Source organism: Oncorhynchus kisutch, linkage group LG17 (assembly GCF_002021735.2).
Source record: "Oncorhynchus kisutch isolate 150728-3 linkage group LG17, Okis_V2, whole genome shotgun sequence".
Lineage (NCBI taxonomy): Eukaryota > Metazoa > Chordata > Actinopteri > Salmoniformes > Salmonidae > Oncorhynchus > Oncorhynchus kisutch.
This window is the reverse complement of record NC_034190.2, coordinates 55,972,242-55,989,182: the sequence shown is the minus strand read 5'-3', so window position 1 is coordinate 55,989,182 and position 16,941 is coordinate 55,972,242. Positions and strand designations below refer to the sequence as shown.

General features: G+C 39.8%; 1 pseudogene; it reads right to left on the bottom strand.

The window, feature by feature from the left end:
* Positions 1-1,097: 1,097 nt before the first annotated feature.
* The window catches only part of LOC116354353 (uncharacterized), a 35,460-nt pseudogene continuing 19,616 nt past the window's right edge, over positions 1,098-16,941 (bottom strand).

Here is a 16,941-nt window from a genome sequence, read left to right as displayed (position 1 = left end):
CAGATACTGACTGTTACTTTTGATTTTGACCCCCCTTTTGTTCAGGGACACATTATTCCATTTTTGTTCATCACATGTCTGTGGAACCTGTTCAGTGTATGTCTGTTGTTGAATCTTATGTTCATACAAATATTTACACGTTAAGTTTGCTGAAAATAAAAGCAGTTGACAGTGAGGACGTTTCTTTTTTTGCTGAGTTTACAATAGTTCCCTCTGAAGATTGTGTTCACCCTGCCCTGAAAGCTTCATAGGACCTCAACATCTAAATACTGCCATGTGAGATGAATCCAATAAAATAAAAGGTGGCATTGTAGATTAGATCTAGAGAAAAAGAGAACGCTGTTCATTAGGGGACACCATAGGAGTGTCGTTTTGCAACAGAAAACAAAAAGGTTCAGCTAGTCCCTCCATTTCAGTCTGGCTGTACAACCAATATCTATTAAGTAAAGAGAAGTTGACTATTACCTCCACAGTCTAAGGGCTGCTGTTGTAATTGTGACAGAGACAAGCGCTCCGAAACAGAGTTAGAAATGCCAGTGGTTGAGCTCAAGTGGAAAATGACTGAAAACCTTATATATTTTTTTATATTGTTTTTATGTTTAAAACAGCAACGTCCATCACACTGGTATGCCATCTACAGTCTTGTGACAGATGAGAATCAGTATAGAAATAGTCAACACTAAACAATCTATTCTCTTCAGTAGTTTAAACGTAATTTAAAGCAACAGATTGAAACAAGAGCTCCCTAACAAGGAGCCTACTTATTACACCACTAAAGAATAAGCAGTATAGGCACAATAAATAATTTATACCAAAGTCTAGGGAGAGGGCTGTTTATTTTTCTCCCACTTCATATCCTTCTCATTTTACGAGGCAACAGCATATATAAGCTAGTCGAAACAAAATAAAAAAGTATTTAAAAAAAATCTAGTTGGAGACAGATGAGGCCATTTTTTGGGGGATAGTACATACGATCCCAGAGAATAATGTTCATGCTGTTGGAGGGATGTTAAAATGCCCACCGCCACCTGTTGGTTGCTCGTTCAGCATTTGCCATTAGTAGTCAGTTTCCAGTTGTTCCTCAGTGTCCATTGTCATCAAGTGTCTGCGGCACCCAGTCCGTGGTCCGGTCCCATGCAGGCGACAAAGGGGGAGCGGAGAACATACATGAGCAGGGAGCCATTCTGAACAAACATAATCGACCACATTCACACGTTTGGTCCCCCTCTGGCTGCAAGTGGCTGGGTGTGACGAGGTTCTTACGCCGGTAGTGGCGACAGCAGTCGTCTTCCTCCAGTGCCAGAAGTCTTCTTCTGTGGGGTTTTACAGTGGACTACATCCTATTATGATGCATGCCGTCACCTACTGGATGGTGTGAAAAAGCTTTCCAGTGAAAAAAAAGAAGTAGATATTCCCCAAAACAACAAAAAAAAGTCTATAATCCGTGTCTGATCCCTACACAGGGTCAGGAGTCTCTGCCACCAATAAACCTTGCAAATCTTCTGCTGTGAATTCCTGAAGCCCTGCCACAGCGTCCAATTTCTTTGATTTCCTTTCTTGCAGTTAAGCACATTTGCTATGAACACCACAAAATCCACTTTCTTTACATACAGCATATCTGTGTCACGTTCTGACCTTTATTTCCTTTGTTTTGTATTATTTAGTATGGTCAGGGCGTGAGTTGGGTGGGCAGTCTATGTTTGATTTTCTATGATTTGGGGTTTTCTATGTTTCAGCCTAGTATGGTTCTCAATCAGAGGCAGGTGTCATTAGTTGTCTCTGATTGAGAATCATTCTTAGGTAGCCTGGGTGTCACTGTGTGTTTGTGGGTGATTGTTCCTGTCTTTGTGTTTGCACCAGATGGGACTGTTTTAGGTTTTCTCACATTTGTTGTTTTTGTTAGTTATCTCATGTGTAGTTTCTTTATAAATTAAAGAATATGAATAACCACCACGCTGCGCTTTGGTCCGCCTCTCCTTCAGATGAAGAAAACCATTACAATCTGGTTCTCTTAGCGGAGAAATATTCACTACAGGCGGTGGTGCATCCACAACCATCTCTTCAACAGTAGTGTCACCTCTCTTAATTATTTTGATTGCCTCCACATAAGAGACCCAAAGGACTACCCTAACTTCAGCAACCTACACACTTACAGGGCACTCCACGAACTACGGGTCATGAGCCACACCACAATTGCAACACTGCCGTTCTCTCATTCCAACCTTCCATACACACACACACACACACACACACACACACACACACACACCCACCTGTCTGCGACACTTGAAACATGGCCAAATCCTACATTATAGTGGTTTTGGGACAAATGCCCAAATATACTCTACTTTTACAGTTGAAGTCAGAAGTTTACACATTAGTTTACATATGACTCCAGCCTAAGTGTTTTTCAAGTCCTCCACAAATTTCTTGATAACAAACTATAGTTTTGTCAAGTCGGTTAGGACATCTACTTTGTGCATGACAAGTAATTTTTCCAACGATTGTTTGCAGAAAGATTATTTCACTTATAATTCACTGTGTCACAACTCCAGTGGGTCAGAAATGTACATACACTAATTTGGCTGTGCCTCTAAACAGCTTGGAAAATCCCAGAAAACAATGTCATGGCTTTAGAAGCTTCTGATAGGCTAATTTACATAATTTAGTCAATTGGAGGTATACCTGTGGATGTATTTCAAGGACTACCTTCAAACTCAGTGTCTCTTCGCTTGACATCATGGGGAAAAAAATCTAAAGAAATCAGCCAAGGCCTCAGAAAAGAATTGTAGACCTCCACAAATCTGGCTCATCCTTGGGAGCAATTTCCAAAAGCCTGAAGGTACCACGTTCATCTGTACAAACAATAGTATGCAAGAATAAACACTATGGGACCACGCAGCCATCATACCGCTCAGGAAGGAGATGCGTTCTGTCTCCTAGAGATGAAAGTACTTTGGTGTGAAAAGTGCAAATCAATCCCAGAACAACAGCAAAGAATGCTTGAGGAAACAGGTACAAATGTATCTGTATCCAAAGTAAAGCGAGTCCTATATTGACATAACCTGAAAGGCTGCTCAGCAAGGAAGAAGCCACTACTCCAAAACCACAATTAAAAAGCCAGACTACGGTTTGCAACTGCACATGGGGACAAAGATCATTCTTTTTGGAGAAATGTCTCCTGGTCTGATGAAACAAAAATAGAACTGTTTGGCCATAATGACCATCGTTATGTTTCGAGGAAAAAGGGGGAGCTTGCAAGCCGAAGAACACCATCCCAACCGTAAAGCACAGGGGTGGCAGCAGCATTTTGTGGGGGTGCTTTGCTGCAGGAGGGACTGGTGCATGTCACAAAATAGATAGCTTCATGAGGCAGGAAAATTGTGGATATATTGAAGCAACATCAAGACATCAGTCAGGAAATTAAAGCTTGGTCACAAATGGGTCTTCCAAATGGACAATGACCCCAAGCATAAGTCCAAAGTTGTAGCAAAATGGCTTAAGGACAAAGGCAAGGTATTGGGGTGGCCATCACAAAGCGCTGACCTCAATCCTATAGAACATTTGTGGGCAGAACTGAAAAAGCGTGTGTGAGCAAGGAGGCCTATGAACCTGACTCAGTTACACCAGCTCTGTCAGGAGGAATGGGCCAAAATTCACCGAACATATATACGCTTGCGGAAGGCTACCCGAAACGTTAGACCCATGTTAAACAATTCAAAGGCAGTGCTACCAAATACTAATTGAGTATGTAAACTTCTGACCCACTGGGAATGTGATGAAATAAATAAAAGCTGAAATAAATCATTCTCTCTACAATTATGACATTTCACATTCTTAAAATAAAGTGGTCAACCTAACTGACCTAAAACAGGGAATTTTTTGTAGGATTAAATGTCAGGAATTGTGAAAAACTGTGTTTAAATGTAATTGGCTAAGGTGTATGTAAACTTCCGACTTCAACTGTACATGCATAGGGAGGTGCTCACTAAGAAAAAACAAATCCTTGTACAACAAGAAAAAACAAATCCTTGTACAACATACACTTATCATCCCTTTCAATTTTCAACACTCTTCCTTTTCAGTCAATTCTTCACCACCACTACTTAATTTCCTCTCCTCTCCTCTCCTCTCCTCTCCTCTCCTCTCCTCTCCTCTCCTCTCCTCTCCTCTCCTCTCCTCTCCTCTCCTCTCCTCTCCTCTCCTCTCCTCTCCTCTCCTCTCCTCTCCTCTCCTCTCCTCTCCTCTCCTCTCCTCTCCTCAGGAATCAAGATAAGACTCAGATGCAGAGCGTGTCGAAGTAACAATGTTTATTACAGCAAAAGGGACAAAGGTACAGGACAGCAGGCAGGCAGAGTGGTCAGGCGGGCGGGTACAGGGTCAGGACAGGCAAGAGTCAAAACCAAGAGGACGAGAAAAGGGGAGACTGGGGAAAAGCAGGAGCTGAATATAAAAATGCTGGTTGACTTCATAAACAAGACAATCTGGCAACAGACAAACAGAGAACAGAGGTATAAACACACAGGGGATAATGGGGAAGATGGCGACACCTGGAGGGGGGTGGAGACAATCACAAAGACAGGTGAAACAAATCAGGGTGTGACACTACCAGCCTACTTACTTTCGAGCATGCTTGGCTATTAAATAAGCGATGGATAAATGGTAGGCTGATATTTGTTGTGGAGACGGAATAAACCAGGCATGTCATAAAAATGTAGAATTATCCAGCAATATTATTATGATTTAGGCCAGGGATGGGCAACTCCAATCCTCGGGGGCTGGAGTAGTGTAACACTTTTTTCTCATCCCTAGCAAACACAGCTGATTGAACTAATTTCATTCGAAACTGAAGATCATGATTAGTTGATTATTAGTCAAGTGTGTTAGCTGGGGCAAAAGTGTGACACCAATCATGCCCCTGAGGACTGGAGTTGCCAATCCCCGATTTAGGCCTATATACTATAATAAAAGTAAAATAAATACATTAGGCTTATAGCGATTATTATTATTATTAATTCATTTAGAATGATATAAATGCCCCTTAGACATTCTCACATATCAGATTTGCCCTAACAAAAAATGCCCCTTAGATATTAATTTAGAATCTTCCAACCCTCTAAATGTAACTATTGGCGGAAAGTCACGTAATATACTGTAGGCCTATCGTAGGTGAGATGAGTCTCACTAGTGTTGAGTAATGTGCTGTTAAAAGTGGTGTTGGTCTTATTTATTTGAAAAGCATATTGAAGTTAAAAGCAATAGGATTTGAAGCAATAGCCTACCCGCTGAGGTCAACTATTTCGGCACCGAGACAAGCATGGGGACTGATCAATAATAATTGATAAATCAATGAGATTTTTACTTTCACTGAATCTCTGTTTGGGTATTGATTAGACTACAATTAGAGTGTGGAAATGTTATGCTCTTAGTACTGTAGCCTACTCCCGACCGCCACGTTGTACAGCGCCATATTTTCCGTTCCGTCCTAACTGACACCCTGAGGGTTTAGTTTTTCTTGGAATAGAAACACCATAATATTAAGCAAATGAATTAAGCAAAATTTCTTAAAATCCATCCCATATCCTATGTTCTTACAAAACAAGGTTTTAAATAATCTAGTACAGCCACTTTCGAAGGCTATCAAATGTTTCTCAAAGATGGTCAAACTAGCATTCATGGTAACAATGGCTGACAATTAAATAACGTGCCATAGAATTCTGCTGCAGCCCGCAAGGTGTGCTGCAGTATGACGACCCTTTTGAAGGAGGAACCACTGTATAGACAGGTGTGTGCCTTTCCAAATCATGTCCAATCAATTGAATTTACCACAGGTGGACTCCAATCAAGTTGGAGAAACATCTCAAGGATGATCAATTTCTAAAAACCTGTTTTCACTTTGTCGTTATGGGTTATTGTGTGTAGATTGATAAGGATTTTAATTTAAATTTAATCAATTTTAGAATAAGGCTGTAATGTAACAAGATGTGGAGAAAGGGAAGGGGTCTGAATACTTTCTGAATGCGCTGTATATCTGTATTCATGCTGCATAGATAGGGATTGCTTAACCATCCTGTTGTGTTCATTTCATGTTAATTAATTCTGTGTTCCCGGTCTAAAATGTCCGCCCCCATTAAAGCTGATTATATATCCATAACAATACATATATTATCACCTAATGTGGTGTTAAAATCTTTTTATCAACTTAAGTTATTGTGAACATTACAAGTTTTGAACTTCTATTTGCTATTTATGGCCTGTAGGTCTCATTGACCTGAGCTCATACAACTTTTTTTTTTGAGTAAAAAAGCATAATGTATAGATTATTTTGACTATGTGTGTGTGTGTGAAAATAATCACTCAGTATTTCTCATTGTTAAATATCAGGGCCTTCAAATTATATCAGATTGCCATTACTATTGGAATTACTCTTGTGTGCTTAATCCATGTGGGGGTCTGGGAGAGGAAGTGTGTCCAGCTGATGAATGGGCATGTGCCTGAACTCAATTGTATATACTTAATTGTAGTCTCACCCATTCATTTCTAATGACTGGTAATTTTTGACTGGGAACACCACAGGTGCACCAAAGTTAAATAAACACCTAAAATGTAATGAAACTCATCAACATTTATTTTGTGTGTTCAGATGCCCTGTGTGGACAAAGTCATGGAACCTTATGACAATCAGATTAAATGAACTACATTCTTCAGAGAGAAAACTTTGAAATCGGTCAAATTCGACTGGAACACATCCATCCGACTGGAACACATATCCAAAATACCTCCATTTGGTTGGCACGTTATGTTCAGAAATCCACAGGCTCGAGCGGTCACGACCAGGCAGACCTAAAATTCCAAATAGTATCCGTAAAGTTTTTAGAAACATGTCAAAGTTTTTTTTATAATCAATCCTCAGGTTGTTTTTGCAATATATAATTGATCATATTTCAACCGGGACTGTAGCTTCTTCAATAGGAGAAAGAGAGAAAATGTCTGCTCCAAGCTGTTGCGCATGCAAAACGCTGCTGACACCCAGCCATACAATGTGATCTTTCTCGCTCATTTTTCAAAATAAAAGCCTGAAACTATGTATAAAGACTGTTCACACCATGGGGAAGCCATAGGAAAAGGAATCTGGTTGATATCCCTTTAAATGGAGCGAAGGCAGGCAATGGAACAGAGAGCTTTCAGGAAAAACAGCACTTCCGGGTTGGATTTTCCTCATGTTTTCGCCTGCAATATCAGTTCTGTTATACTCACAGACAATATTTTGACCGTTTTGGAAACTTTAGAGTGTTTCCTATCCTAATCTGACAATTATATGCATATTCTAGATTCTGGGCCTGAGAAATAGGCAGTTTCATTTGGGTATGTTTTTCATCCAAACATCAAAATACTGCCCCCTACACTCAACAGGTTAAATGGATTGTGTAGGTCATGACTTGGTTTTAAATGATTTTGGGATGATTTGTGAATGACATTTTAAACATGCTAAATGGGGGAGATTGACTTAAATGGGGTTAAAGTCCCTCCAGTCACTCCTTGTCCATTGACTGCTTTCATGGTAAGGAAGCAAATATCTAAAGATATCATTTTTCTAAACTATACCTTTATCGACAGTGTATATCAGAGAAGGCCCATTTCTATTGGAACAGTCAACTAAACAAAACCAAAATAATCTGTTTACATCGTTAAACAGCCTATAAATTGAACAGCAAATGTTGGCTATATTTGGGACTAAAACACATGATTTATGTATCTAAAGCTATGCATTTCCCCTCACAGTGACACAGAAAATAAATTTCCCCAAAGGTATTTCAAGTGCAAACACACACAGTATGCACTTGCATATTATATAAATGTAAGGTGTGTGTGTGTATATGCAGGCTGTATACAATGGAAAGTGCAGCACACATTAACATTGTGCTTCTTTGCGTTGTACTATTTCCTGAGCTCAAACGCTTTCAATAGACATGCCTTTGTTCTATAATTGGGTTCCAGGGAACAATAGAAACGCTTACCACAACAAGTAATCAGTACATTGGCCGCTCCTTTTCCCACCATGCTATGCCCCATAAAGAAAACACAAGAATAGAGGCCAAGTGTTGAATTGGTAGAATGGTACGAGCTACATAAAACACTGTTGCAAACCACAACTGAGTCACACAATTTTTCTATCTATTTGTGTGTTCTGTTCTTTCTTAAATGCAAAAACATGACAGGTAAATTAATGTGATGTTATCATGCATGTAAGACATAATTATGAATTAGCAAGAACTGAAGGCAAGAACATGTTCTCAGTGTTTCATTTGATATCCAGTGAGGCAGCACAACTTTAGCTGCCTGGTTTAATAACACAATATTTGACTAAAATACATGTGGTTTGGTTTCTGTTTCCTTTGGCACATTTGCCAATGTCAAGTTCTTCCTAGCTGATGACCAAATGTACTCTAACCTAGCTGTAATTGATTTCATGGTCTGTTCTCATTTGAAGAGAAGTGGCGCATAAGAGATTCTCAGATACACAAAGATGGAAAATACTGTAACCTTGTCATGTCTTATCTATGTGACACCATGTGATGCCATAGACTATAAATGGGACACTTTCCCATGATGCAAGCTTCTATTTCTAATGTCATCCAGATGTGCTGTCACCTGGGAACACAAGGCCTGCTATTAAAAATAATAGGGAGGGAAAGGGAAAATCACAATCCTTGACAATGACAAGTAAATTCTCAGTGAATTACTTAGTGTACAGTGCCGTGAAAAAGTATTTTTCCCCTTTCTGATTTTCTCTATTGTGCATATTTTTGACACTGAATGTTATCAGATCTTCAACCAAAACATAATATTAGATAAAGAGAACCTGAGTTTACAAATAACACAAAAAATGTATTCTTATTATATTTAATGAATTAACACAGTTATACAAAACCCAATTACCCTGTGTGAAAAAAAAGTAATTCCCCCTTACACTCAATAACTGGTTGTGCCACCTTTAGCTGCAATGACTGCAACCAAATGCTTCCTGTAGTTTTTGATCAGTCTCTCACATCGCTGTGGAGGAATTTTGGCCCACTCTTCCATGCAGAAATGTTTTAACTCAGCGATACTTGTGGGTTTTCAAGCATGAACTGCTTGTTTCAAGTCCTGCCACAACATCTCAATTGGGATTAGGTCTGGACATTGACTAGGCCATTCCAAAACTTCAAATGTGTTGCTTTTTAAAACTATTTTCATGTAGACTTGATTGTGTGTTTTGGATCATTGTCTTGCTGCATGACCCAGCTGCGCTTCAGCTCACAGACGGATGGCCTGACATTCTCCTGTAGAATTCTCTGATAAAGAACATAATTGATGGTTCCTTCTATTATGGCAAGTCGTCCTGGTCCTGAGGCAGCAAAGCATCCCCAAACCATCACACTACCACCACCATGCTTGACCATTGGTATGAGGTTCTTATTGTGGAATGCAGTGCTCGGTTTTCGCCAGACATAATGGGACCCATCTCGTCCAACAGTTGAATTGTATAGCAGACCATAGCGTGGGCTTCTCAATCAATTTGAATTCAGCTAAGAGTAATTCCAATAGTAATGGCAATCTGATATAATTTGAAGGCCCTGATATTTAACAATGAGAAATACTGAGTGACTATTTGCACACGCACACACACACACACACACACACACACACACACACACACACACACACACACACACACACACACACACACACACACACACACACACTCGTGAACACTCGCTCCACTTACACTTAATCAAGTAAATTTCATCTGAAGTTGCAGCCTCTCTTTGAAATGGATGCATCTGTGCCATTAGGGGGGGGGGGATTAATTATGGCCACTTTCATCTGAGCGCAATTAGTATTTTCTGTGAAGTTGTTTGCCATAAAAAGGACAAGAGCCAATAGAACTTTTGTTACTTTCATCATGCTACTCTTTTTCTAAATCTAAATGTGAATCAATATCTAACAGTTGAATGTCAACGGCTCCAAATGCCCTTCAACCCATTTATAATGGTGTTCTCGCAATGAGTCATTTATGCAGCTTCTGTACAGGAAATGGTATTAGTCATTAACTGTTTTCATCAACAATTACAGGGACGGTTTACTGCCATATTGTGGCTAGTAGTCTATCAGATTGAGAATGCAGAGAAGAAAAATGGAAAGTGTGACCTTAGAGAACATTGTTAATTGTTAAGACAGGCTGCCTATTCTGAATGTACTGGGTGAGGTAGAAGCTGATACAGGTGCAGGTGTCCCGGTTAGAGGACAAGGATAGGGAGAGAGACTTGGGGTTTCAGTTGAGAGAGATTTCACTTTTATCTTTTCAATTACTCATTTCATTTCCAGAAGTGTGTGGTTGGGTATTGGATGCACAGATAATACAAATAAAAGGGATACATGCTGGAGAACTGCATGGGTTGTTTGGTACTGAACTAAAAGACAAAGGGAACTCAGGTATTTATTAAGGGAATTGGTTGCAGGTGTCCAAAAGCCTCTCTTAACATGGGCAGCACCATTAAGGACTGATACTTGTGATCTCTATACATCTCTATGGCTCACAGGTGCCTACAGTTAGAGAAAGTTAACTAAAAAGTGCAATTTAAGTGACAGTTTCCCTAAAAAGTATAAGTATAACAATTAGAGCCTTTTCTACAGTTATTCTACATTACAAAATAGGGTATAACCACAGAAAATGTTTTAACAAGAGTAACATGACATACAGTGGAGAGGTTGGAGTCTGTTTGATTGACTGTGTGGACAGGTGTCTTTTATACAGGTAACGAGTTCAAACGGGTGCAGTTAATGCAGGTAATGAGTGGAGAACAGGAGGGCTTCTTAAAGAAAAACTAGCAGGTCTGTGAGGAGGAGACCTGCAAAATTGGCAGTGTATCAAATACCTGTTCTCCCCACTGTATATCATAACATCTCATGACAGTGTACTACTTGGATCAAAATGTTGGACCCAGTCCAGATTACACGGTGCACAGTAACTCAGCCCTCAGTTCAAACAAAGTTAATGTCCAATTACCAAAAGTCACTAGTTATGACAGTCTTATTGTGATGCCATTTTGTTATCATCATTGACGCACCATCAGCCTGGTTCGAATCCCACTCTAGTGAACGGAACTAAGACTGTGGTGTTATCCCCACCCCCCTAAATCACTCATAAAGCTGATTTGGTCTGGCATGCTATATTTTTTTGAAAATAAATCAGTTGGCTCCTTCCACTTCATGCACTCATGACATGATTTGTTTTCCACCTTAACTCAATTATTGCCAATTAGTTCATCTGTAGGGCAACAATGATTACCTGTAGCTACATTAGGCTATAGTCCCTCCCCATTCTATACAGTAGGACGAGCACTAATGATGGTTACTCCTCCAGCCTGTGAGTTTGTCAATGTCAATAAAGGAGGTATAATATCCCCCCCTTTGTCTATCTATCTCCATCCCTTCTTTTCTTCCCTTCATCACTGACAAGCTTTGGTGAGTTAAATGTCATCTCTACTTTTTAGAGATTGTGAATACTGCAAACACCATTCAATAATCCATTAAATTTTGTTCATATTCAATTTCTATGTTGCTTTGTTGTGTAGAATGACAGAGTAGAATTGTAGCCGGGTTTGTAACGGTTGTCGTCTTCCTCTTCTGAGGAGGAGTAGGAAATATCGGACCAATATGCAGCATGGTAAGTGTTCGTCATATTTATTTCACAGAACACAGAGAACAAGCGAACAAGCGAATAAAGAAAAACCGAAACAGTCCGATATGGTGAAAAACACTGAAACGGAAAATAACCACCCTCAAACAAGAGTGGGAAAACAGGCTTCCTAAGTATGGTTCTCAATCAGAGACAACGATTGACAGCTGCCTCTGATTGGGAACCATACCAGGCCAAACACATAGAAATATAAACACGAAAACAAAACATAGAATGCCCACCCCACCTCACGCCCTGACCAACCTAAAATAGAAACATACAAAAGGAACTAAGGTCAGGACGTGACACCGGTACTGTGTTTGCAAATAGTTCTCTGGGAAGCTAAATGAATGATCACATGGTCATTCTAGACTAGGACAGTCAAGCCTGTCTGAACATGTTGTATTTTTTGCACATCACTCCAGTTTAACTGGACATTGCACTCCAAAACCTCGAATGCGGTCTCTTGTCGAGATAAATCCACGTCCGAGTGTGTTTTGTAGATCCAACTGTATGCCACAATTCTAAATGAATGGAAAAGATAAGTACCTTATGTGGTGCTTATCCTTTCAATTCATTTGGGGCTGAGGCACATACCTGGATCTACACAATCGATTGATTGATTGATTGATTGTCTTGATATTAGACTACATGAGGTATAGAAAACAGCAAATGTTTTATTTTGAAGTGTAATGTCCCTTTAAGTTGCTATAACTATGTTGGTTGATAGTTTGATTATCTAGAGATCATATATAAACTACTATCCAAATAAAGTCATCCGCAGTCATGTTTTGATTTGTCAATCAATGTGCAGGCACATGTTTCAACACATCATTACATATGTATTTGATTGTACAATAGTTCTGGATATTAGTTGCCTTTACCCTTGCAACCATAAGAGTTCTTTCTTTCAGCAATACCAAAGATCAACAGCACTCAAATGCCAAATTCTGGATAGTTGGACATACAAGTCTTCCTCTTGAATAATTCAGCATTAACACAAGATGCCCAGACGTTATTACATTCTGCATAAGCTTTTTATTGAACACACACATTAGAAAATGTCTTTGTTGTGTCAATTAGTTGATTAAGTATAATCTATGTCCCAAGGGTTCTGGCTACCTGATCTGTTTCTAAATGGATTCGTATTACAGAGCGAACCAAGAGCAAAGAAAGGGGACATTTTCAGTTACATGCCACTGTGTTGACTGACAGTCAGGCTCTATTTGATAGGGCTTTTATTTTAATTGCTTGTATTTAATTAAGGGCATTTATTATGGAAATTAATCTGTTCTGATTCAGCAATGTGCAACTGCATTATTCATGTAAGGCCAGCAGTCATTAGAATACATTCAATTATGGTATGAGAAGCCAGGTCTGACAATATGTATGAGGAGACCCAGGAATATACAGTATGTTCTGTTCATTAGTTACCAAGGCTGTTGCAATGTCAATTAATGAGAGAGAGAGAGCGAGAGAGAGAGAATGAGACAGAGAGAACAAGCGAGAGAGAGCAAGAATGAGAGAATGAGACAGAGGGAGACAGAGGGAGAGGGAGACAGAGACAGAGGGAGAGAGCGAGAGAGAGTGAGAGAGAGAGAGAGACATAGAAGCTCCAAGGTAGGAGGATGAATGGGTAACCCTCATCCTCAAAAATACTTACAAAGCACCTGATCATCAGCTGATTTAAAAGACACCGGACTTACTTGGACTGGAACATCACAAGACCAGTGGGCCAGACGCACACTCACAAGATTCAACCACGATAACATACTGCTGATTAGTATTACTTCAGGCCAGTTTGCCTCACTTTGATTTCTTCAGTCTCTATTAGACAGACCCAATTTTGAATTAAATTGCATTGAATTACATTTAAAATACCTTTAATCTGAAATAATTTTGGAGAAAAGTAAACAGAGGGAGAATAAGAATATCTCCTTCATCAAAACAATCAATCTGAACGTGCAACCACTGGCCATATTTCCTCAAATTAATTTAACTGTGTTGGGGAATAATCAGAATTAGTTGGTAACATATGTAAGATGTTTTATATTCATTATATGTGTGTAAGTTACTTCTCATCAGAATGTTTATTTTTGTATAATACTGTGGCCGGGTTGCAGTCATCTGTTCTATGTCAGGACTAAGTTACTTGGGCCGCAGAGAGGGGAGAGGTCAAGCGTGTATCTCTTGGCTCCACAATGTCTATGTGCCAGTCAATGTGTATCTGTGATCTTGTCAAGGAGGGGGCATGTGATATATGCCTATTGATATGAGGATTTGTTTTATGGTTCTGAGTTTGAGAAAAGAACATAGTTTAGGAGACAAAGCTGAACGATAAATTATGGCCAATGCTGTCTGGCTATGTGTGTCTTTGCTATTTTTTTAAATATTTGTTTATTTTATTTCACCTTTATTTAACCAGGTAGGCTAGTTGAGGACAAGTTCTCATTTGCAACTGCGACCTGGCCAAGATAAAGCATAGCAGTGTGAGCAGACAACAAAGAGTTACACATGGAGTAAACAATTAACAAGTCAATAACACAGTAGAAACCAAAGGGGGAGTCTATATACAATGTGTGCAAAAGGCATGAGGAGGTAGGCTAATAATTACAATTTTGCAGATTAACACTGGAGTGATGAATGATCAGATGGTCATGTACAGGTAGAGATATTGGTGTGCAAAAGAGCAGAAAAGTAAATAAATAAAAACAGTATGGGGATGAGGTAGGTGAAAAAGGGTGGGCTATTTACCAATAGACTATGTACAGCTGCAGCGATCGGTTAGCTGCTCAGATAGCTGATGTTTGAAGTTGGTGAGGGAGATAAAAGTCTCCAACTTCAATTTTTGCAATTCGTTCCAGTCACAGGCAGCAGAGTACTGGAACGAAAGGCGGCCAAATGAGGTGTTGGCTTTAGGGATGATCAGTGAGATACACCTGCTGGAGCGCGTGCTACGGATGGGTGTTGCCATCGTGACCAGTGAGCTGAGATAAGGCGGAGCTTTACCTAGCATGGACTTGTAGATGACCTGGAGCCAGTGGGTCTGGCGACGAATATGTAGCGAGGGCCAGCCGTCTAGAGCATACAAGTCGCAGTGGTGGGTGGTATAAGGTGCTTTAGTGACGAAATGGATGGCACTGTGATAGACTGCATCCAGTTTGCTGAGTAGAGTGTTGGAAGCCATTTTGTAGATGACATCGCCGAAGTCGAGGATCGGTAGGATAGTCAGTTTTACTAGGGTAAACTTGGCGGCGTGAGTGAAGGAGGCTTTGTTGCGGAATAGAAAGCCGACTCTTGATTTGATTTTCGATTGGAGATGTTTGATATGAGTCTGGAAGGAGAGTTTGCAGTCTAGCCACACACCTAGGTACTTATAGACGTCCACATATTCTAGGTCGGAACCATCCAGGGTGGTGATGCTAGTCGGGCATGCGGGTGCAGGCAGCGACCGGTTGAAAAGCATGCATTTGGTTTTACTAGCGTTTAAGAGCAGTTGGAGGCCACGGAAGGAGTGTTGTATGGTATTGAAGCTTGTTTGGAGGTTAGATAGCACAGTGTCCAAAGACGGGCCGAAGGTATATAGAATGGTGTCGTCTGCGTAGAGGTGGATCAGGGAATCGCCCGCAGCAAGAGCAACATCATTGATATACACAGAGAAAAGAGTCGGCCCGAGAATTGAACCCTGTGGCACCCCCATAGAGACTGCCAGAGGACCAGACAGCATAAAGCTATAAAGGATCTCAGTTGCAATGTGTAAGGGACTCTCAGAGAATTCATTGATAGACACTGAATTGATCTAAGAGTCACAGGGTTGTGATGGAGCTCATATAAATAAAGATGGACTTTATGATAACTCTGACTTGTGTGTGGTTTGCTCTCATGATTTGGTAAATACAGGAAATTTCCACGACAACTGACATTTTCAGGAGCTCTACTTGGAAATGTATGGCTCTGGACTTGTAAAGTATATCCAATGTTCTGATTTATCCATGATTCACACAACTCGGATCCTCCACCACCTCCATTGCTTGGACGTGTTCATTGCTCAAGTAAGGAAGCAGCTTACACAGTTTTCAATAGACTGTGTTACCAATGGCAAACTCAAGATGCTATAGCATCACCTTTGCACCCTGGTAGTCAATTCATAGGCAGAATTCCAAGTCTTGTCCTTTGACAGCATACCCTACAGATGTAGGATCTTAATTTTATCACTCTTCTAAAATGTCAAATTGTAGTGTATTTTAGTTTTAAAAAGGCTTCTAATTTCAATTTAGAATTTCAGACTTGACATGCCCTAACAAAACATTTACAATAATTATAATCCACATAATAATTCATATTTCCTGTTGCTGCAGGATTATTTTCCTGCTGTAAAAACTGGCTCAAATTAGGATCCTCCATCTGTATGTAATCCCTATTCCTTATCTTTATGTTGTCCTTTCTATAGCCCTTTGTTGATTTTGACACGTTTTAAAAATATGCTACTTTTCATCCATATCGAAAACTAAATTGATTTGGAATGACAAAATGGATTTAGGCTATCATGGTTTCTTTAGAAAAATTGTTTTGCGTGCCTGTATCATTTTCAGAGTGTCATCTCAGCGACAAATCCATTCATATTGGGAAAAAAAACAACAAAAAATATATGTAAATGAAAAGGATAACCATGAGAGGCAGGCATAAGAAACCTTTTGACGGCTGTTCTCTCATATTGTTTGAGGTGGATGTTGGGTAAATGATGAGGTTGCACTACTTCTCCATACACAGCGCTCTGTGTGGGAGTGTGCAAACAGATGGATGACCTGATCTAAATTATAATCTGGTTATCCATTGAGAAGAGGGACAGCTCTGAATTGACGGGCATGACATTTGCATGAAAGTATGTGTACACACTGCTGTGAAAATCCCATTGCAGAGACATATGCCTTCACCCAAGTCTAGATCACAATGGAACCAAAAGATGAGGGTGACAATAGTCACACGGAAAGGAGCAAACCGTCTGCGTTCATGAAAATGTGATAAAAATGAATTTCTGCCATTTACTTTTTTTTATTTTTTTTATCACTTTGTATTTATACCAGTTATTCTTGTGACTTAGTTGCACTGTAAGTCAAGCTTATTTAGACACCATATCATATTAACAAACAGTACATTGACTGTCATAGAGAGGGACAAGACCTTTTGGGGAAATGTTAGTTATTCCGTTGTCTGAAACA